Source organism: Bos indicus, chromosome 23 (assembly GCF_029378745.1).
Source record: "Bos indicus isolate NIAB-ARS_2022 breed Sahiwal x Tharparkar chromosome 23, NIAB-ARS_B.indTharparkar_mat_pri_1.0, whole genome shotgun sequence".
Classification (NCBI taxonomy): domain Eukaryota; kingdom Metazoa; phylum Chordata; class Mammalia; order Artiodactyla; family Bovidae; genus Bos; species Bos indicus.
In genome coordinates, this window is record NC_091782.1 from 40,105,663 (window position 1) to 40,128,606 (window position 22,944).

Here is a 22,944-nt window from a genome sequence, read left to right on the forward strand (position 1 = left end):
ATATTAAACATTTTCACTTCATCTCTGCCCTCCTAACCATTTTGCTATTCTGTTTGTAAACCTCTGGTCAAAGCTACTGAGAAACTTCAATACTGTGATCAGCCTTCCTCTAAAGACTGAGCTTCTCCTGCTGCACTCACTCACCGGAGGGCCTTAGGTGATCATGCACTGAGGTGGGGCGGGGGGTGGTGGTGGTGGAGGGGGCTCCACAGGTATAAATGTTCAGCTCAGGTCCGTAAAGTCTCCACCTTGTTTACAGCACATCTCAGAGGATGCAGTCATAGCTAACTGTTTTGAATAAATATGTAGATTTTAAACAAGGTTTTTAAAAGCACTCTCAGGTTTGTGAAGCCTGAGCCAAAAACAGGTATTGACACAAGTGTTGGAAACGTTTACTAACACCTGCAGTCAGGCTCCTCGGTCCTGTGTCTCTTGGCAAGTAAGAAAAGAAACATAGATATAACAGAGTCATCAAAAAAAAAAAATTAGACTGGTAATGCAAAAACAGAAAAAGTTTGCTTTTGCCTAATGGAATAATAACACAATGTTCAACATATATTAAAATTGGTAAAAATTTCTTCAGTATTCATGAGAAAATTGTTAATCACCATGAGCTCTTTGGGAAAAGAGCTTATGGATGTGATTAATAAACTCTACACAAAGTCCATTCAAATTTAGCCTTCCTTAAAGCCCACTTTGGAGAACGAAATGGCAACCCACTCTAGTATTCTTACCTGGAAAACCCCATGGACGGAGGAGGCTGGCGGGCTACAGTCCGTAGGGTTGCAAAAAGTCGGACACGACTGAAGCGATTTCACACACACACACACACACACACACACACACACACACAGTCCACCTAATATAAAATGTTATATTTTAGGTCAGATCTTCATGTCATTGCCATTTCAATGGGAAGCACTGTATCTGTGCTTTGAAAATCACAGAAAAGATGATTTTTCTCGAGGTAGGAGTTTGAAAGTCAGTATTATCAGCATTTTTAAAAAAGAAAGTGAACATATGAAATGTCTTACTTTTCTCATTTATTCAAAGCAAAGGTTGGGCTCCACACAGAGCACAGAGGTAATGATTGTGCATCTGTTGCTGTAATACAGCGAACTGGGAAGAACTAACTACGTGCAATTCAATAAAGTATGTTTAGCATATTTTCATTGCACCAAATATCAGCTGATCCACCTCTTATTAGTATAAATGGCATAGATTAGTGTCAGGCATTTTCAACAGTGAAGAAATTACAGGAGTCTGCAAGGCTCATTAGGCTCTGCCTGCATGTTAACGAGGGGCCAGGCCTTATTAATAAGAAGAGGAAAAAATAAAGCTAAGCTGAGAGGAAAAAAAGGAACAAAATTCTCCTTTAAAAATTCGCCAGCATTTAAAAAGTAACTGGACTGCACTGGACGATTCTTCTCCTTCCTGATTTTCTAGACATTTGTGAAGATCTGTACTGCCCTGTATTTATTTTTTGCCACATGTAAAAAACATTATTCTGTCTCAGTCAATGTCAAATACATAACAGAAACCATGTTATTTTAAACAAGTGAGATGGCTGTCAACTTACGCTTTCAATTAGCCATTCTGGAGTCAGGTTCAGGTCATGTGTTTACAGCTCCACTTTCTCCCACCGCAATCATTTAAAGAAGATAGGGAAATAACCTGCCTCAGCCTTCAGCAATAAGAGCATCTCCGTCTCCTCCCAGCTTCCACACCTCATTGTGTTTGAATATCTCAGTGGCAATATTAGAAGAGCAATCTTCCTAGGAAAGGAAGGTAAAGAAGAACCTTTGGGGTCACATCCAATGAGGATTGTCTCTATTAACCCAAAGGTCAGTGTGATGAATTCTGATTGGAGAAAAACAACTCCTTAATTGGCATTATACTTAAAGTTTGAGAAATTATCAATAAAGGCTAACACCAGAGTACAGGGAAGATAAGAACTATAACAAAACAGAAAAACTAAGGGTCTTGGCTAGAGGCCATGTTGATTGGGAATTGCGTCCAAAGGCAAAGAAGTGCAAGCAAAGGAAAACCCTCCAGGTTCAGTACATGCTACAAGATGCTTTTGAAAAAGGGAGAAAGAAAAAAGTTATGTACTTGTCAGTCTTTAAAATCATACACATTCACAAACATTCATGTACACACACTTACATGGAGCAATTTTATTGCACAGCTTTTTAAAAGCAATACCAGAATAAATATAAATGATCAATTTTTAACGCAAAAATTAAAACTGCTTACACACTGCAGTTCTGTGGAGCCTTTCATCCAAGCATATGTCAATGTTTCTTTTAGGCTACATTCTTATAAAAAGATATGGGATTCCTAGGTGGCACCAGTGGTAAAGAACCCACCTCCCAACGTGGGTTACATAAGAGCCATGGGTTCAATCCCTGAGTAGGGAAGATCCCCTGGAGGGGGCATGGCAACCCACTCCAGTACTCTTGCCTGGAGAATCCCCATGGACAGAGGAGCCTGGCAGGCCATAGTCCATGGGGTCGCTGAGAGTCGGACATGACTGAAGTGACTTAGCATGCATGCATGTTATAAAAGATAAGCTTTACATTAAAGGAAAAAAAACTGTGCTAAAGTAATAGTCTATTATTGAACAGTCAGCAGTAATTAATTTAGAGTTTCAGGATGTTTCGAATCATTCTTCATTACGTTTATAATATTATCCCCAAAGCTGAAAAATCACATTTCTTTCCTATCCATTTCCCTTCATTCTGGTTCACCTTATTGATTTCTCCCACTGTGTTCAAAGTGAAAGTGAAATGACCGTGACTCCTTAGGCGTGTCTGAACCAGCATCATCACTGCTGTCCTTACCGTTCCAAAGCACTGCCGTCTTTTGTGGGTGATGGTTGTAAGGTGAGACGATTGTAAGGTGAGATGGCTAGATCTCAGCACCATCTGTAACTGTGACATGTCTGCATCCTATGTACCAACAGAAATGAGTGGATTCTGGAAGGTAGAGAGCTAAGTATTCAAAACCCTCCAACTACCACTGCCTCAAGTTGCTTGGATGATTGAGGCAGTGGTAACTGGCATCTTAACCTACATTAATTTTTTTTAAAGCTTCTTTTCTCTACTTCACATAACCTGTTTTCACAGACCAACAATTGGTTGCAAATTATTGCAGATATGCAATAATACATTTAGAAGTATTTCCTCCTGGTAAAATTGTGTGTATATACAAAATTATACCTTCACATATTTGAATATATGCTTATATCAACACTGTAGTTTTTAGGTACTGGATAAGGCATTTTCTGAGATAGTTAAAGCAAGTTTCTAGAAGGCAAATTTTTTAAAAATTAAGAATTACGTGAATGTGTCCATTTTAACCATATCATCAAGGCAACTTCTGTGAAATAATTCCCCAAAAGTTCCTCACAGAGTCAACTGACGGAAGCAATTTTCTCTATTTTCTTTTTAATCTTTAGTATGGAGACATAGAAATATTTTCTGATCGTCATCTTTCAAAGCAGGTTTTCCCCAATAGAACTGGAATCCAGTTCAAGGAAACACTGAGAAGCTCAAACCTCCCCAATCCCCGTCATGAGAGATGGTGTGTATTACTTGATTTTCTAAAGTGACAAGACATACATTAAAAAAAATATATTTCTCTTATTGTTACATTTCAGGCACGTTTACTGTTAGCTGCTTGGCTTCATTATGTATCATAGTCTGAATCTACAAATCAAGTATAATTAGACTTAGCGAACTGATTGGATTTCTAATTAAGCTACATTGGAAACAATGCACAATCAGTAAATACTCTGACTAGGTACATTTTAAAGAGCAACTCTTGGGCTTTTTGCTGATGACTAGACACCAGTGTCATTAAATTTGTTGGTGGCAAGCAAATTTTAAAGCTAAAATAGAGGCAATTAGTAAAGATCTTGAAATATTTAATCACGTTTGTCCAATTAGTGTGCAATTAGGCAGTGGTGTGGCGTGGGACAGGCATTCTGCTTCCGTGCTTGGTGCAGAAGGATCCCTTTGAAATTTTGCTGTTTAGTTTATTGATATATAAAAAGGAAGTTATGGTTGTAATTTCCAATTTAAAAAAAATACTGTGCAGATGGTCTGACTATATATTTAACAATGTTAAACAAATCCAAACAAGGGAAGCATGTTACCTGAAATTACACAGCTGTGATCTGTGAATAAGCTCTGGATCATGGTAGATTACAGCTGTGCTTATCTCGATCCTTGAAACCGCCAGGCATTTCTGGAGAAATTGGGAACCTGATAAGCTCGCCCAACAGGTCTTAGAATGGTTGGTAGTTCCTTACTTGACCAGAGGCACCCTTCTTGGTGGTTAGCTTAGCTTCTAGCTCAGGACCTCTGAGTTAAATCTGATGAAGGAGAGATGGGAAGAGATCCTATAAGAAGTTGACTTGGGAATGTATCAGTAAGCTGGACAGCAATGTTATAATACCTGGTGTTCCCATTGCAAACCAACAACTCCTGTCTACTCAGCAATACCTTTAGGAAGGGGCCATGTTAGTGGGAGGTTTGGTATGCCCACTGCAAAAGAAAAGAAGAAATGTCCCTTGTTTTAAACACTTAATTTGCATTGCTGTGTGATGTGCTTAGTCACTCAGTTGTATCCAACTCTTTGCAACCCCATGGACTGCAGCCTGCCAGGCTCCTCTGTCCACGGGGATTCTCCAGGCAAGAATACTGAAGTGGGTTGCCATGCCCTCCTCCAGGGTATCTTCCCAACTCAGGGTTTGAACCCAGGTCTCCCATATTTCAGGTGGATTCTTTATCGACTGAGCCATCAGGGAAACATAATTTGCATTGCTCTACCACAAAACTTCTTAGTTTTGCAGGAAAGCATAGGGCATTTTCCTGACATCCTTATTTGGATAATCTCTGAAAGGCAATAACCATTTCTCTTTTAAGAGAAGGTTATGAAAAGGTCACAAGGCCATTTGTGTCTCAGGCGGCCAATCAAGGAGGGTTAACTGACCTCAAAGATACCTGAAAAGTGTCATTCCATGAAGCTGTCAGATAAGACAATGAGATGACGGTAAGAGAAAGCAAGGAACATAAACGGTGGGAAGGGGTCATTGCGGGTAGGAAGAAGAGGGGATTCAAGGGAGTGGAAGGATGTACTAAGGGCTCCCCAACCTCCAGGATCTAATGTCTGATGATCTGAGGTGGAGCTGATGCAATAATAATAGAAATAAAGTGCACAGTAAGTGTAACGCACTTGAATCATCCCAAAACCATCTCCCTCACCCTGCTGTTCATGGAAAAATTGTCTTCCACGAACCTGGTCCCTGGTGCCAAAAAGGTTGTGGACTGCTGATGTACTAAGAACTCATTATATACCCAGGTATCCTGTGGACTTTGTTTGAGACAAAGGAATGTCTTCCATTTTCTTCTGGGATATTGACTTCATGCTCGGTCAGATGTAACCAAGGAAATGAAAAAATGTTCATAGATAAATAAGCTTGTTTGTCTAAATCCTGGTAACATAGTAGGGTAAAATATGTTGAATCTCAGGAATCTAAGGATTTCTGGATGTAGATCCAGTTCTCCCCGCTAGGTGCACCAACATTTCATGTTACCCTATGTAAGGATACTCTGTTTGGATAACTTGGAAGCCAGTGAGAGGAAAACCCCCTAGGTACCTACAAATGTAAAGGGAAGGGGTTCAAAAGAAAAGCAAAATAAAAACTGTCCTTGAAAAAAAAATAACGAGTGAATTTATGTGGAGGCTGGGATTAGAGTACACAGAATACATGACCTTATAATAGGTTTACTGGGAATTTAGTTTAGGAAGCCTTTATCATATTTATTTACATATCTACCTTCTTTCTCTCATTCTGAAGGCATTTTTTTTCTTTTTAACTTTCTGAAAGCAGGTTACAATTATCATAAGTCAAAGCCAGACATTTGGAAAGCTTTGAATATAATTAAATTTTATACTGAGATTTAATTACATTCTTAATTAAATTCTATATTTAGAATTTTCATAAATGTGTAGTTCTAAATATAGTCAATTCTAAATTAAAAAATTTAGAACATCAGTGAATATATTAGCGATGGATTACATGTCTATTGCATTGGCCATAAAGTTTGTTTGGGTTTTTCCATAGAATGCTATGAAAAACCCAAAAGAACCTTTTGGCCAGCCCAGTATCTTGGTCTTGCATGAGCAGGAGAGGGATTCTAGACGCAAGACGTCTGCTGCTGTGCCTGGTCGCAGTCAAGTCTTGAGGGATAATGTACACTCTGCCACCTAAGATGGTGAGGTAGGGAAGATTATGTTGATTTTTACAAAGATGTGGCAGAATGGTACTTGAGTGAGTTGGATAAGGCAAGTGATTTTGGGCTTTGCATTGTCCTTCTTTGCTTTGTGGTCTTTCTGCACTATTCCTTGTGCCCTCCCCTCAGGGTCTCCATGTTTCTCGCTGTGCTTTTTCCATGCCCCATTCTTACAACCTGCCCTTGGAAATCTTTCTGGATAGGACTGACCACTTTTAGCAAATAAAAATATTGGATGCCCTGGTAAATTTGAATTTCAGATAAGCCGTGAATAATTTTTTTTAGCATGAATATACCCATATATTACATGGAATATACTTATTCTAAAAATTATCTGCTTATCTGAAACTCAAATTTAGCCAGGAGTCTTGTATTCAAGAGCTGTCATAGCTCAGTCAGTAAAGAATCTGCCTGCAGTGCAGGAGACCCGGGTTCAATCCCTGAGTTGGAAAAATCCCCTGGAGAAGGAAATGGCAACTCACTCTTGCCTGGAAAATCCATGTATGGAAGAGCGTGGTGGGCTACAGTCCATGGGGTCACAAGAATCGGACACCACTTAGCGACTAAACTACTTTGTATTCAATCTGGACCACATTCACACTAAGATATAAGTAATTTAAAAAAGCATCATCTTTCACCCAATGACAAGTCTTTTTTTGGTGTCAATCAGGAACTTAAGTGATAAATGAATAGCCTAATATTGAAATTTTAAGCATCCATTAAGGTTCTGATTTTCAATTTTGGTTGCATATTGTAGTCACCTGGGGAGTTTTTAAAAACTCAGGCTAAAACCCTAAATAATTAAATCAAAATCTCCAAGGATGAAACCCAGGCATCAGTATTGTTTAAGGTTCCCTAGTGACTCCAAGGTACAGCCAAGTTTATAAACTATTGAACTAAGAAAGGTATTCTAAACTAAGACTGCACATGAGAACCACTAGGGAATTAAAAGGAAAAAAAAGTGCTTATGCTTGGACTCCAACTCCAGAGGTTCTGACTTACCTGGTCTTGGTGGGGGTCTGGCATCCATAGTTTTTAAATCTCCCCATGAGATAATCACTGAGTCAGAAAATATGCAAAAGGGTCTTTTGACAAGCAATGGGTCATCCTAGCACTTTAGAAATCACACCAGAGTCCTTACATGCCCATATAAAAAGCTATACGAGATATTTGGTTTCTGGGGGAAAAGATCCCATAGAGATTCAAATTTATCTGCTACCCAATGTAAATCAGGGTCCTTTTTATTTTTTAACCATGCCCCACATCATGTGAGATCTTAGTTCCCAGACCAGGGATTGAACCCATACTCTCTACACTGAAAGTATGGAATCTTAACCACTGGACCACCAGGAGGTCCCAATCAAGGTCGTATGTTTGGGGAACACTTAGGATGCCCCTGACAGTTGCCTTGGGAAAAAAATCAGATGTGACTGTACAGTATTGAAGGCAATTAAAAAAAAAAAAAGAATAACATAAACTATATCCTGCTGGGCCAGATGGGTTGATGAAGGAGTTGCCATGGAATAAATGACTATCAGGACATCTAGATGATCAAAGCTAGGATGAGGCTGGACACACACCAAAAAAAAAAAACCACACACAACAATTTAGAGTCAGATGGGAATGAAAGTATTAAGAAGCTTTCATTGAACGCACGTGAAGGTTAGATTGGTGGGAGATATTTTTGTTTCATTGTTTTTTTATTTGTGCAGGAAATGGCAACCCACTCCAGTACTCTTGCCTGGAAAATTCCATGGATGGAGGAGCCTGGTAGGCTACAGTCCATGGGGTCACTAAGAGTCGGACACGAGTGAGAGACTTCACTTCACTTCTTCATTTTTGCCACAAACCAAAACAAACCCTAAGAATTTGATGTGTGTGAGTGACAAGCAGCAACTAGGAGTGACTAGTGACAGAACTGGCTGAACTCATACTAGCATACGCTGTTGAGCAAACTGACTCTAGACAGTTGATAGACATCGGCTCCGCATCATTCATGACCCAATGTGCCCTTACAGCAAAACGTATTTGTCCATCTGTCATAGACAGTGTGGTTCAGAAAATGGAAATTCCTTCGAGGCACTGGCCCTGACAAGAGAGTGAAAAGTGAAAGTGTTAGCTGCTCAGTTGTGTCCGACTGTTTGCAACCCCATGGACTGTAGCCTGCCAGGCTCTTCTGTCCATGGAATTCTCCAGGCCAAGAATACTGGAATGGGTTGCCATTCCCCTCTCCAAGGGATCTTCCTGACCCAGGGGTCAAACCCAGGTCTCCCTTATTGCAGGCAGATTCTTTGTCATCTGAGCCACCTGGGAAGCCCTGACGAGAAAGAAGCTAAGCTAACAACAGTTTGGGTTGAGGTCAGATGCGCAGGGAAACCCAGACCATGTACCAAAGTCCCCTAAGAAGAAGAGTGTGAGCAGATCTGATAGACAATAGGAGAGGCTTACCCCGAAGTGAGGGGCTGCCCTGGTGGCACAGTGGCAAAGGACCTACCTGCCAATGCAGAAGATGCAAGACAGGCAGGTTCGATCCCAGGGTCGGGAAGATCCTCTGGAGTCGGAAATGGCAACCCACTCTAAGTATTCTTGACTGGGAAATCTCATGGACAGAGGAGCCTACAGGGCTGCAGGCAATAGGGTCCCAAAGAATTGAACATGACTGATGAGCACACCAATGTGAGTGCAAGTGTATGTGTATGTTGAGGATGATTCCAGGTGGAGAGCCAGCAGGAGGTGAAGAGCAGGCCAAACAAGAAAAAACTGGAAATGTACGCTAAAATTCCAGAGGAAGTTGCTGGGCAGCTTTCTGCTGAATCGGAGCCTCCTTCCAGTCCCAGTGAGCCTCCTCTGAGAGCACGGTCCTACTGCCAGATCCAGACGTGGGTCTAGAGGGGCACCAGGCTGGCTGGCAACACTGGCCTTGGACGGAGTCTCTTTGAATAATATAAGTTGCCTTGTTCAGGTGGCCTGAGTGGTAAAGCACCTTCTTGCCAATGAAGGAGACATAAGAGACATGGGTTCGATCCCTGGGTTGGGAAGATGCCCTAGAGAAGGGAATGGCTACCCACTCCAGTATTTTTGCCTTGAGAATTCCATGGACAGAGGAGCCTGACAGGCCACGAGTCCATGGGGTCGCAAAGAATCAGACCCAACTGAAGCGACTTAGCACACACCCAGCACACATGCAGATGCAGTAGCCCTCAGGCCCATGTTCTGTGCCATGGGACCCCCACTGTCTCACAGCTAACTGGGACAGGTGTGGGTGTCCTACTGAAGAGCAGAAAACTCTCAGGTTGGACAGTGCCTATACCTCTGTTCAGAAAAAATTTCAAACCCAGATTTTCCCTCTTGGAAATACAAAGACACTGTAACACATATGTTCAAATGGTGGGAAGGGGGACTACTTGGCATAGAGTTGGGGCAGGAGAGGCCACGGTGGGCCGTGTTTAAGGGGACTGGAAACCTTCATGAAGCAAAGGCAGCCAATAATAGGAAAGAGATAGCGAGAGATCTGGCAGAGAGATGCGGAGAAATGACGAGACACGTGGACAGAAAGAGAAGATACTGCCTTTGAAAGGAAGAGGAGCTGATGGCTGGAGCCTCATGGATTTCTAAAGAGTTTTGCAGTTCATGGTCCAGTTCCAATCTGTGGGCATCCTCCCAACAGCACTGACCCCCTTCCTCTTATTCTGAATGGGTCTCTGTTGCCCTACCCACAAGTACCTAACTAAAACAGAAGGGCATAACACAGTTTGTAGTCTTCAGTGGAAAAAAGAGCTACTAGCTAACAGGCACGTGGGAACCGCCCCTTGTCAACACCCTTAAGGAGTCACCAGTGGATAGGACAGGTGCTCTCTACTTCAGACCCTTCCCCTCCCTGCCCCCTCCCCCACACCCCCCAAATCCTCCTGGCTTGGGAATGTTCCACCAGCTTCCTCCAAGCTTCCAACTAGAAGTGGCTATAAGTTGTAATCTCACAACAATATTTTAAGCCATTGCTCATTTCAGCCCCAGTCCCGAGTAGAACACCTATCTTGATCTTAGTAGCTATCTTAGTAGCTGCAGAGCTGTCACTCAGGTTGACAGGAAAAAAGAATCTGTGCCCTTGGACTTACCCTGTCTGTGCCTCATGTTTCTTATTTGTAAAATGGGGATTGTAACCGTAATTATGAGAAATTAAATGAACTAACACATGCAAAGGATTTAGGAGAGCATCCAGGAAATATTAAACACTATGTCCAACACCAACTCGATGGACATGGATGTGAGTGGACTCCGGGAGTTGGTGATGGGCAGGGAGGCCTGGCATGCTGCGTGCGGTTCATGGGGTTGCAAAGAGTTGGACACGACTGAGCGACTGAACTGAACTGAACTGAACACAAGCAATGGTGTTCTCCATTCCCTTATGCTCTCGGGGGACTTCCATTCTTGCCATAAACTCTCCTTGTTTAGCAGCGCAGTGGTGTCTTACTCATTGGGACCCCATGGACCCTAGCCCGTCAGGCGTCTCTGTCCACCGGATTCCCCAGGCAAGAATACTGGAGTGGGTTGCCATGCCCTCCTCCAGGGGATCGTCCAGACACAGGGATCAAACCCTCGTCTCCTGCATCTCCTGCATCGGTTTCTTCACCACTGTGCCCCCGCCTGGCCCCGCCTTAACCTGGATGTCCATCAAAGGTGAAGCGGTCCCTTTACAGTTGGCCTGATTGTCACAGGCAAAGCCCTTGAACAATCCCCTCAGGGAATAAAAACAGAATCCGTATAATAAAGTCTAACCTGCTTTTCTCTTTTCCTTTGTCCTTCCGGTTTCACTTGCTGACAGGGAGCCGAGTGCAGAGGCCCGTCAGCGGGCGCCTCAGACCAGCGTTCCTGGTGTAAAATGGCTGCTGCGCACACCTCCCCTCAGAGGGCAGTGCGCAGACTCGCTGCCCGGAGACCAAAGTCCCAGGTGAGGGCGGCGGGCCGCGTGCAGAGACTGCGGGGCCACGTGCAGAGACTGCGTGGCCGCGTGCAGAGACTGCGGCTCCGCAGCTCGGCCCTTGACCGGTGGGGCGCTCTAGATCAGTGGTCCCTGACGTTTTTGTTATCAGGGACCGGTTTTGTGAGAGACAACTTTTCTACGAACTCTGGGTAGGGGGTGGGGTTTCAGGTTGATTCAAACGTATTGCATTTATTGTGCACTTTATTTCTAATGTTATTACATCAGCTCACTCCTGCTCTCGATCATGAGCTCATACCGTTCCATTCTTTCATTAAAGAATGACACTTTGCTTCTAAACCAACTCGGTCTCCTATTGGCTCCAGCAGCACCAGGCAGAAGGAGCCTTGTTGGAGACCGACTCCAGAGAGTGGGCAGCATAATGTCTTAGACCGACCCCTGCATTATGCCGCCTACTTCCTCATTCTCTTGCTGAACTTGTTTTGTGTGGTGTCTCCGCTCTGGAAAGCACTTTAGTATGCGAATGGAGACGATATCCCACCTTTGTTAAGCAACCCATTTGGAATTCCAATGAAGGGAAATTCAGGCTACTCTGAACAGGATTACTTTAGGCGTGGTTATTCGAAATAATCATAGACTTTCACCCCCGTTTTACCTGGTGGTAGGCTAGAAAGCATGGGCACTGTGTCAGCATCCCAGCTCAGATGGAGTCAATGTTGGTCGATGTCTCCTCTGGTTATTATCCGGGCTGCAAAAAAAAGATCGAAAAGAAGAGTCATTAAGCATAGCAAAATGACTAACCATGACTCAACAACATCAACAGAATTACAATGACCGTTTACTATTGACACCCACCAAAAATAAGGCATTATGCTGACGGGTATATACAAATGATCTCCCTTAGCCCTTCAACAAGTCTGTGAACAAGTCAGTGTTTCAACTTTATTTTTATTGATGGGAAAACTAAGCCCTCAAGAGGTTAAATGGCCTTTCCAACAAAATACTTTAGGAGTTTCCCTGGTTGCTCAGCAGCACAGAACCTGACTGCGATGCAAGAGCCACAGGAGGCACGGGTTCGATCCCTGGGTCAGGAAGATACTCAAAAGAAGGGCTCAGCAACCGACTCCAATATTCTTGCCTGGAGAAGTCCATGGACAGAAGAGCTTGGCAGGCTATAGTCCATGGGGTTGCAAAGAGTCGGATACGACTTAAGCGACTTAGCACGCAAGCACCTAGCAAGGGACAAAGCTGGGGTCTGAGTCTCCATCTGTGCTGTTCTTGGCCTCCTTACTGCACAGGACATGAGCACCTAAGTGATTATCACTTGGTGCTGGTGCAGAATTTCTGCCTTGCATGTATTCATGTCCTATTCTGGGTGCCTTAAAATCCACAAAAAAGAGGGAAACAGACTTTAGAAATAAACAGAAGTATGTTGAGCACCTCTGCACTCTTTTTAAAATTGTAATGTTCTTGTTTTTAAGGACAGTGATACATAATTGAGCAGATTTTCCTTTTCGGACAGACTGATTTTAAGCTAAAACATTATGTATATTTTGGGGAAATCCAAAAAGTTCAGAGCAAAGATTTAAAAACAAAGCAGGTCATTGATCAGAAATACACTTAGACAGGTTTCCTGTGAATTTTCTTTGGCTTTAAGAATTCTCTGTGAATTTCCAGAGGCCCCTTCAAGTAAATGATGGCTCTCTGGAGGGTCATGAAAACAGTCAGGGAATCTTTGTCCCTCCTCCCCAAGCCCCTCCACCCTCAGTTGGTACTCTTGTTTTTGCTACACATTTTTGAAAGGGAGGGGGTGATCACAAGCAGCTTTAGATTTTATTCATGCAAGAGTGTAGTTAGGAAGTAGGCAGCTTCCTTCTAAGAGTGATGGCTTGATGTTGCTCTGTGGTTAGTCCCCATGCTTTCTTAGTGAGCATTTCCCAGGAGACTGAATATAATACCCACGAGCATTGTCGTTTTTGCTGGTCCAAAACTTTTTGGTGGGGAGATTCTTGTGCATCAAACTAAATCTCTCCTACAGTCTACAGTTGCCTGCCAATCTGTGCAGCTGGTGCAGGACTCAGTTACTTTGAAAGAGGAGGAAAGATGGCTTTTTTCCTTCACTCTCCCCCCAGCCTCCACCTCCTCCTGGTAATACTTCTCCCCCTCCCCCCCTCCCCATATTGTACAAAACCATGTGGATTTGCTGAACAGGTCTGTAAAATTAATTATACCGTGAGTGCTTGGTAACCAATGAATTGTGAATTGTACATTATTAAAACAGCATCAGAGCTCTGACTGATCTATTATTCTTTGGGGAATGAACAAAGATAAGAGCTCTACGTGCTTTAGAGGTCTTTCTTGCCACCATCCAGCAGGCACAGAGAGGAAATATCAAGTAGTCTTTTTTTGGTTTTGTTTTGTTTTTCTGCAAGCCGAATTAAATAGAAAGAGTATCTTTTTCCCCCCGTTATTAAATTGTTATATGTGCCCTCACAATTCTCTCTGTAGCGTCTAATAAGGTAGTGGGCACTCAATAAATACTATTCCCCCGTGATTGTGGTAATATGTATCCATATATACTCGTACACAAATGCAATGCCTTGTCAACCTACTGTGAACAGGAGATATACGATATGACATGGCATCGTAATGAAATAAATTGTGTTGATGTAGTGCCTCTCTGCAACAGCTCGAGATGGATTCAGAGTAAACAGCAGGAGACATAAAAAACATCGGCTGAGTGTGTGCCAGGGGCCTCGTGGCTTCAGTTGAAAAGGAAGAATCTGGAAGAAACGGTTTTTCTTGTCTCTTTCTTCTAGACACAACAGGATGACCCCTGGGAGTTGTTTGTGAACCTCTCTTTTTACTGAACTATCTCCCTGGTGCAGAATTTCTCAGTATCTTTCTTCGTGCTACAATGATTCCTTCCAGGCACATCACACAGTTCTCCATGGAAACTTTCTCTTTCCACAGCTGACCAAGCCTGCCGCCCTGGGAATAGAAGAGTCAGGCACGTAGCATTTGGGCTCACAGGCAGGGGTTTGGACTAAGAGAACCAAAGCAGGTAGAAGGTAAAGCTCACATCATTCCGCCACCCACCCTCCACCCCCTGCCAAGTAGGTAAATGTTTCTCAACCCACCATTTCAGGCACAATAGGATACTTCAGAACTAGGCTGCAGAGGAACAGATAGGCAATTTGTAGGGCCCAGTGCCAAGATAAAATGCAGGCCCCATGCTCAAAAAGTCTGAAAAATTTCAAGACAATGACAGCAAAGCATTCAACTAAGCGTGGGCTCTTCCAAGGGCAGGACTGTAAACAACCCCACAGGCTACACACCCAGGAAGCCAGCCCTGGTGCAGAGAGGCATTTGCACGATGGCTCGTGAGGGCTTCTGAATGTTCGCTGCACTTTAATCTTCTCGGGGCCTGATTGGGCCATCAGACAAATTCAGGATTTCTTTCAGCTGGGGGAAGACAGTACCATCCATTCTTTTCCCCACCTGGAGCTACAGTGGGATTACTTTTCCATCTCCGTGGTCTGAGGGCAGCCGTTCTCAATAAGAGACTGCCATGGGGGTCGGGTGGAGCTCAAAGAAGCATGAGAGAGACACACAGAGAGATTACCATAAAAGAGTAGACAGATATCAACTTTCTGATAGACCGGTATCCTTAGCCATGGTTTCTCATGGTTTTTCTGAGCACTACGTTGTTGCCATCTTCTCAGTCTCCAAAGAACTCCCGTGACATTGAGGGAAAGATGACAATTGTTTCTTCTGTTTTACTTTCAGTGAGCATCTTCTTACCTATTGCTTCCTGTTTTAGTTTGGTACAAGGAGACAGGAGAGATGACCAGCAGACATGGGGACAGAGTGGTGAGAGGCTAACAGGGAGGATTGGGGGAAGAAACCATTATACAGATGGTCTGTGGGAATGATGCAACCACAGCCAAGAGGAGCTGGTAGACAGGCAGGAGGGGGATGGGGCGAAGGTGGTATTTAATGAGTTGTACCCAGCCCAGCAGGTCTAACTTCCTGCAAGACCTTCTGATCTGTTTGTGACTCTGTCCCCTCTGAGGCTTCCCTGTAGCTCAGACGATAAAGAATCCACCTGCAATGCAGGAGACCCAGGTTCGATCTCCAGGTCGGCAAGGGAGAAGGGAATGGAAACCCACTCCAGTATTCTTGCCTGGAGAATCCCATGGACAGAGGAGCCTGATGCACTACAGTCCATGGGGTCACAAAGAGTCAGACAAAACTGAGCTACTAACACTATTTACTACTACTGTCTCCTCTGTGAGGACTTCAACCTGATTATTGTCCTAGAAGGGCACATGTGTTCAATGGACGGGCACTGGGAATGTATTCAGGCACACACCTTCCTTTCAATATCCTTAGAGCCAGAAACATATGTGAGCACTTTAGGGGAATAAATAGATCAGCCCTGAGGGGCACTGGTCCAGGTGACAAATTGGGTTAAGATAAGAAAACAAAACGGAACAATAGCCTGTCTTATAATTCATCTGCTGCTTTGTTGTAGAAAATGGTTTTTGCTGTCACCACAGAAGAAAACCGGCAGAGTGGTTAAAGTACCGTTATAACACCACTGGAATAGCCCTTGCTGGTCATCAGAAAACTAAGCTAGAAGCTTCAACCTGCCCATCCACCCACCCCTACCCACACAGGCAGAAGAGGCTCCTGCAGGAAATGGGCTCTGTTTGTGATTGCAGTGTGCCCTAAGACTCAAAAGAGGGCAGCAGATAGCTGACACTGCCTGTCGGACCAGGAAAGCCTGTAACCTGAGGAATGTCAATAGGAAAATCTGCAGGTTTATCAAAACTCACATCCTGCAAGGGTTAGCTGAGCCAGAACTGTGTGCTTCTAGAACTGCGTGTTTAATATCTGTCAAAGCAGATATTTGATTCATGGGATCTAATGAGCTTTGGTGATATGGAGGGCAAATGGCCTCTTGCCCACCATGGCAGCCTCATGCCACGTGATTTAGGGATTGAAAACCTGTGATGCCGATGTCAGCAAAGTCATGGCTGAGACACAGGAGCAATGGCCAGGCAGGGTGGTGTGGAGAGACTGCCTGAGTGCTTTGGCAGCCTTGTAAGAGAGTTGGCTGATATTCTGAAATAAGCAGGACCCTCCCCACAAAGAGGGTGCAGTCTCTCCCGACCTGGTAAATTGCACAGAGACTGAGAATCACAGGATGTGGGAGCAAAGGATTCTGTTACTCTCTTTGAGATTTTCCAGTGCTTGCAGAAGAAAGCTTGTGATGGGAAGGACATGCCCCAGCTCCTGGGAGATTGGGGTTTCAGGGAGGCTGGGGGCAGGTAGGGTGAAGGAGGAAAAACACTGCTGGAGGGGAAGAGGCGTGAAGCACTCGGGCAGAAAGCAAAGCAGAGTCCTCAACCCAGTCTTGCAGAGTTTAGGATTTCATCCCAGGGTTCATCTCTGTGATCCTGTTTCCTAAAAAGACTAATAATCAGGTGTTGATTCCTAATACAGCCTCCCAGAAAAGTTCTTCTGTGTCATTTGGCAGGGAAAAACCGTGAACAGAAAGGAATTGTATTTTTAAAGTCAACCCTGAAATGATATTGCAAAGCTCATAATGATCTTTTAAAAATATCTGACCTGGTTTTAAGTAATTATTTTCACTCTAGTTCCTTTTGTATTAAAAGCGTTTTAAAATCATGTTGAGTTACCTGGAAAAACTCAAATACTTAAAGAATCTAGAAGATGTTGACTTTTAAAAGTTGAACTCCATTGATTTTGAGCATATTTTTGATTTTTAAAAAGAACTGAAGTTAATTTTTTTTTTTTTTTTTTTACTTCTTCAACAAGTTCGATTCCACTGAAGAATTTCCCTTGTGCACTTAGTTGCTCTTTCCAACCATATGAACTGTAGCCCGCCAGGCTCCTCTGTTCGTGGGGATTCTCCAGGCAAGAATACTGGAATGTGTCGCCATGCCCTCCTTCAGGGGATCTTCCCAACCCAGGGATTGAACCCAAGTCTCCCACATTGCAGGCAGATTCTTTACCATCCGAGCCCCCACGGAAGCCCAAGAATACTGGAGTGGGTAGCCTATCCCTTCTCCAGGGGAACTTCCCAACCTAGGAATCTGCACATTATCTTTTTATTTTATTTTTGTTTCTGTAACCTAGAATTAACAGCTGCTATATCGTCTAGGTCCACAACTGATGTTAGACAAAGGGTTTCTGAGAAACATGCCCTGAAATTTTGGGCTGATTTAATATTAAACAATTACCACGGAGCTGAGGAAATCAGTCCCTTTATAGATGTTGGCAAATAGAGGATTCTCTTCATATGTATCGTATTAAAAACCAGACTTGGCAAGAGCTAACTGGTCTACAGTGATAGTGTATTTCTCTGTATTCCCCAAAACATTGAGGCAGGAGATTAAGGAGATTATTTTTTACTAGTGTTTCACATGTCATGAAATTAAAGCTGAAAATTGATGAACAAATTAACAGGGTCTCTATTACTCCACAGGGTCATGAAGGACGTCTGGAGCTTTCTTTAAGTGTCCTTGTAGTCTATTTGTGGGCTACCCAGGTGGTGCTACTGGTGAACAACCTGCCTGTCAGTGCAAGAGACTCAGGTTCTATCCCTGGGTTGGGAGGATCCCCTGGAGGAGGGCACAGCAATCCACTCCAATATTCTTGCCTGGAGAATCCCACGGACAGAGGAGCCTGGTGGGCTATGACCCATAGGGTAACAAAGAGTTGGACACAACTGAAGCGACTTAGCATGCACCCATGGAATCCACTTGTAGAATAATAGAATCCAGAGTAATCCTAAGATCTTTCATCTCAAAATAATTCTAGGCAAAACGATACATTTCTCTTTTCCAGAGCAGTCGTCACCAGAATTAAAAAAAAAAAAAAATTTGTTCTCCTGAACATAGCTCTCTCAGGAATGACCCCAGTCAATCCTCAAATTATAAGTGAAGAAAAAAAGCAAGAAAGAAAAAGAAAAGAGAAATGGCTGTATTTACACAATTTTTATGAGGGGAAAATGATCCACAAGAAAAAAGAAATATACATGCAACAAATAAGAACCTGATAAGATAAATAACCATAAAGCCATTGAACTTAATAAGGTAAGGAGACTGCAGGTTGGAAGTCCTGAATTTTGCTGGCAGCTCTGCCCCTCCATTAAGTCATCTTACAAAAGGCTCATTTTTACATTTTAGAGTCTCAGTTTTCTTCTCGGTAAAGTAAGGACATTTGAATTTATTTCAAAATTCTTATTTTATGATTCAGTGAAGTATGGCAACTGACCTTGATTTCTTTACCTTATTGAATTAATTTCGGCTTTAGTTTATGATAAAGCATAGCTACCAGAAATTATGTTAAACATGCGTTGTAAAAGGTACACTTTTCTAAGCCATAAGAGATACACAATTTTTAATGGTGTTTTTAATCTTCGTTTCTCTCTTAAATACCACCTGGACTCTTGTGTACCACTCCAGTGCTATGTGTTTGGTTTTCAAAATTGTGTCACTACCAGGAGAGTATTTTTGGGTGCCAGATTATTCAGCCCTGAATCTGGGAGTTTAGGTAGGGAGTTGCTCGCTCTGGCCCATCCTTAGCATCTGCCTCAGTCCAGTAGCCCTTAGCTATCTACTAATATCAGAAAATAGATCACAAAGCAAACAAGCCTTCTGCCTGACCATGTTAACAGCAAGATCAACAGCTATTAGGCCACTGTTTTAATTTCCTGTAAGCCTTCATCTATTTTGCTCTGCTTTCTCACCATGGCAGTTCTTTCTTGCTCTTCAGACTCCCACCTTTCCTCAAATCCTTCTTTGTCCATCAACATTTAGGTCATTTATATCTTTTGTATGTAGGTACCTCCGGGTTATTCTGGAGAAAAAGAAATGGCACAGAAAATAGTTTGCGCGTTTAGAAGGTTTGAAATCTCAATCTCCCAGAAAGGTTGATGCGTTGTTGAAATCCTTGCCCTGCATCCTGAGGACCCAGCTGCACACACATCCCTTGCTCCTCCATGCTTGTTAATCCTATTTTCATGTGGGAGGAGGGCAAGCACATTCTTCGGTCTTATATGAATAGAGGTGGGAATGATTAGAAGAAAGGAACTAGCTTGTATTGAATAGTTCATGTGGCTGGCACTAAGTTAGGGGCTTTGCACACATGATCCTCATAAAGAGTCATAAAGAATCTTACTGATAACTTTTGTAATCCCATTATAAAAAAAAAGTTTTAATAGGGCTCAGAGAGGTTAAGTACCTTGCCCAGTGCCACACAGTAAGTGGCAGAGTTTACAACCTAATTCCACAGACTTCCTAATGCTTCCTTTTTTAAAAGTTCTTATTCACAGCTTTAGAAGAATGGAAGCCATTGTCTCCACTGCTTTTTATAATTCATAAAAATCATATAATTTTAGCAAGAAGAAATCTATTATGTGAAATGAAGGTACAATTATATCGTATCCCAATTTTACATGCATATGGTATTTTAACATTTGCTAGCCATGAATTAGGACATTTCCAAGTCTAACACAACAGATTGGAGCAGGACCAGTTAGACAGTATTTTTTTTACATCATGTTAAAGTTAGTCTCTTAGAATGATATATAATGTACCGGGAGAAATGAAACATTTTTTCCTAAATCTGTTTATCCAGAAGAATCTCTTTACCATTAAAGAAATACTGCTCATTGTTGCCTGTGCAGGCGCACCTTCTCCAAACATTTTTTAGGTCAATACATACACGTGGTGAGAGAACCTAAATTTTGAAATGATGTATAAGAGGGTAGAAATTGGTCTCTTTCTTTTGTATCTTTCCTTAGAAAATTTAAGATTCAGTGGGATGGGTAAAACAAAGTGTATTGATATTGTATTAATCTCTGCTTTTTACTTTACCTGGAAAGTGAGAGTGTTAGTTGCTCAGTCATGTCTGACTCTTTTGGACCCCGTGGACTGTAGCCCACCAGGCTCCTCTGTCCATGGAATTCTCTAGACAAGAATACTGGAGTGGGTTGCCATTCCCTTCCCCAGGGGATCTTCCCGACCCAGGGATCAAACCTGGGTCTCCCGCATTGCAGGAAGATTCTTTATCATCTAAGCCACCATGGAAGGAAAAATTGGAAAGGGCTATAAAAAGAAGGAGAAACCTACCACGTGTGGCATAGCAACAACAGCCTAAACCTATATGGCATTTTATGGCTTACAGTTCTGTTTCTTGAAATGGGGTTCCTGGGAGACTTGCCTTAGATTCTTGGGGGAACACTGCCATGCAGATTCCTGGTTCCGACACTATACCTGATGAGTCAGTCTCGGTGGAGGGGAGGGATGGAGGGGTGGAACTCAGGAATCTAAAATTGAAAACTCTTTCCAGATGTAATTTTTTTTTTTTTTTGGCTCTGTCAGGTCTTAGTGGTGGCTTGTGGAATCTTCACACTTGCACTCAGGCTTCTCTCAGGTATAGTGTGTGGCATGCAGGCTTAGTTGCCCTGCCAGCATGTGGGAATCTTAGTTCCCTGTCCAGGGATGGAACCCACATCCTCAGCATTGGAAAGTGGATTCTTCACCACTGGACCACCAGGGAAAGTCCCTCAGATGATTTTTTTATATATACCAAAATTATAACCATTGTCTTATAAAATTTTCACGTTACTTTCTTTGTATCTTTCAAGAAACCTCTATGCAATAATAGGTAATTATCATTTTACAGATGAGGCTATTGGAACATGGAAAAGTTACTTGTCTGAGGGGACACAGCTAATTAGTTGCAGAGCTCTGAGTAGCATCCACCTCTTTTGCCTTGACCACATAGTCCGTGACCCCTCCCACACCACGCTGCATATGTTGAGTGGATGCAGGGGATAAAATGTTGGAGGATAACACAGGCATGGGCTTCCCCGGTGGCTCAGTGGTAAAGTGTAGGAGAGCCAGGTTTCATCGCTGGGTTGGGAAGATCCCCTGGAGAAGGAAATGGCAACCCACTCCAGTATTTCTCCCTGGAGAATTCCATGAACAGAGGAGCCTGGCAGTTACAGTCCATGGGGTCACAAAGAGTTGGATATGACTTAGCGACTGAACGACAACAACCTAGGGTTCAAGTTTCATGCTTTCTGTGCTGGATCTAAAAATTCATCACCAAACCAAAAGTCACATAGATTTCTTCCTATGTTTCCTTCTGGAAGCTTTCTAGTTTTCCACGTTACATTTAGGTCTATGACCCATTATGAGTTATTCTTTGTGAAAGGTGTAAGCTCTGAAACTAAGTTCATTTTTTTTTTTGGCACGTGGACATCCAGTTGTCCCAGCATCACTCATGGAAAAGACTATCCCTGCCTCAGAGAATTGCCTTTGCTCCTTTGTCAAAGAGCTTTGATTCTTGCTATAAAAGTACTTTACCTCTGTTCTCCTTTTTAAAGGGCAGCCAGAATACAACAATTGAAAGATCTCTGGAGAAGGGAATGGCTACCCACTCCAGTATTCTTGCCTGGAGAATTCCCTGGACCGAGGAGCCTGGCAGGCCACAGTCCATAGGGTCTCAAGAGTTAAGAGTCGCTAAGATACAACTTAGCGACTAAACCACCAACCATAAAATAAATAAAAGGCAACCAGATCAGTCCTGCATTTAATGACTACTTGCTTAGGATTTGGACTCCATCTTTTTAGGAAACAACATGGGAGCAATTCGTAGATGAGAATATGAACTGAAAGAAACCCCCTGAGAGTATACTGGGACAGAATGCATCCATACTGAGGTTAGTGGTCCTGGATTAGAGATGGAAAAAAACAAGTTCTAGATCTGACTCCACCATTCACCTCTGGGTCTTCTTCTGTCTCCTTCACTGGAAAATGGAAGGAGTGTTGTAAGACATATGCTGCCTCTGCTGCTGCGCTAAGTCGCTTCAGTCGTGTCCAACTCTGTGCAACCCCATAGACGGCAGCCCACCAGGCTCCCCCATCCCTGGGATTCTACAGGCAAGAATACTGGAGTGAGTTGTCATTTCCTTCTCCAGTGCATGAAAGTGAAAAGTGAAAGTGAAGTCGCTCAGTTGTGTCTGACTCTTCTCGACCCCATGGACTGCAGCCCACCAGGCTCCTCCGTCTATGGGATTTTCCAGGCAAGAGTACTGGAGTGGTTTGCCACTGCCTTCTCCGTATAAGACATATGGCAGGTTACTAGTTATCCGATTCTGCTTCTAGGGCCCTGGATCATAGTAGAGTTAATGAAGCTTCCATCTGGAAAAGGGATTCTTATTCGGGCAGCAAGTGTGTTCTTTCAGAACTGACTCATGAGGACTCACTGCATTTCTTGTGGCTGATGTACCCCACGTCCTGGAAAACAGAATAGCCTATGACACACTTAGAAACCCCATTGCACCATCTTCCTGCTTACACCCCAGACCCATCACATCCCACACCTGTATGTGGTCATCGCCCCATGTTTTCACATCTGGCACTGAGGTGTCTTTGTTTATTTATCCCAACTTGGGTCAGAAATGTCTCTTGTTTCTTGGAGATCCAAGATCTGTTCAGCCTCTCCTCTATTCAGCCCTTCCTTCTGATTCTCTCTGCCCAAGGCTGACCACACACTCCCTCACTCTCGAGAGCACACAGCTTATCTATTTTCCACATTTAAGTCAGCCAAAGGCTTTCAAAGATAATGAAAATCTCTCAACTGCACTGTTGAGTTGTA

The 22,944-nt window shown here is 43.1% G+C and overlaps 1 long non-coding RNA gene across 1 annotated transcript in view; it reads right to left on the reverse strand.

The window, feature by feature from the left end:
* The window catches only part of LOC139179033 (uncharacterized), a 155,265-nt gene extending 144,023 nt beyond the window's left edge, over positions 1-11,242 (reverse strand). Inside the window, exons 1-2 of the long non-coding RNA XR_011563466.1 lie at positions 11,079-11,242; positions 4,160-4,378 (exon numbers count right to left, since the gene is read on the reverse strand). This is a non-coding gene — a long non-coding RNA (uncharacterized lncRNA). The remainder of the gene's footprint in view (positions 1-4,159; positions 4,379-11,078) is intronic.
* Positions 11,243-22,944: the final 11,702 nt, after the last annotated feature.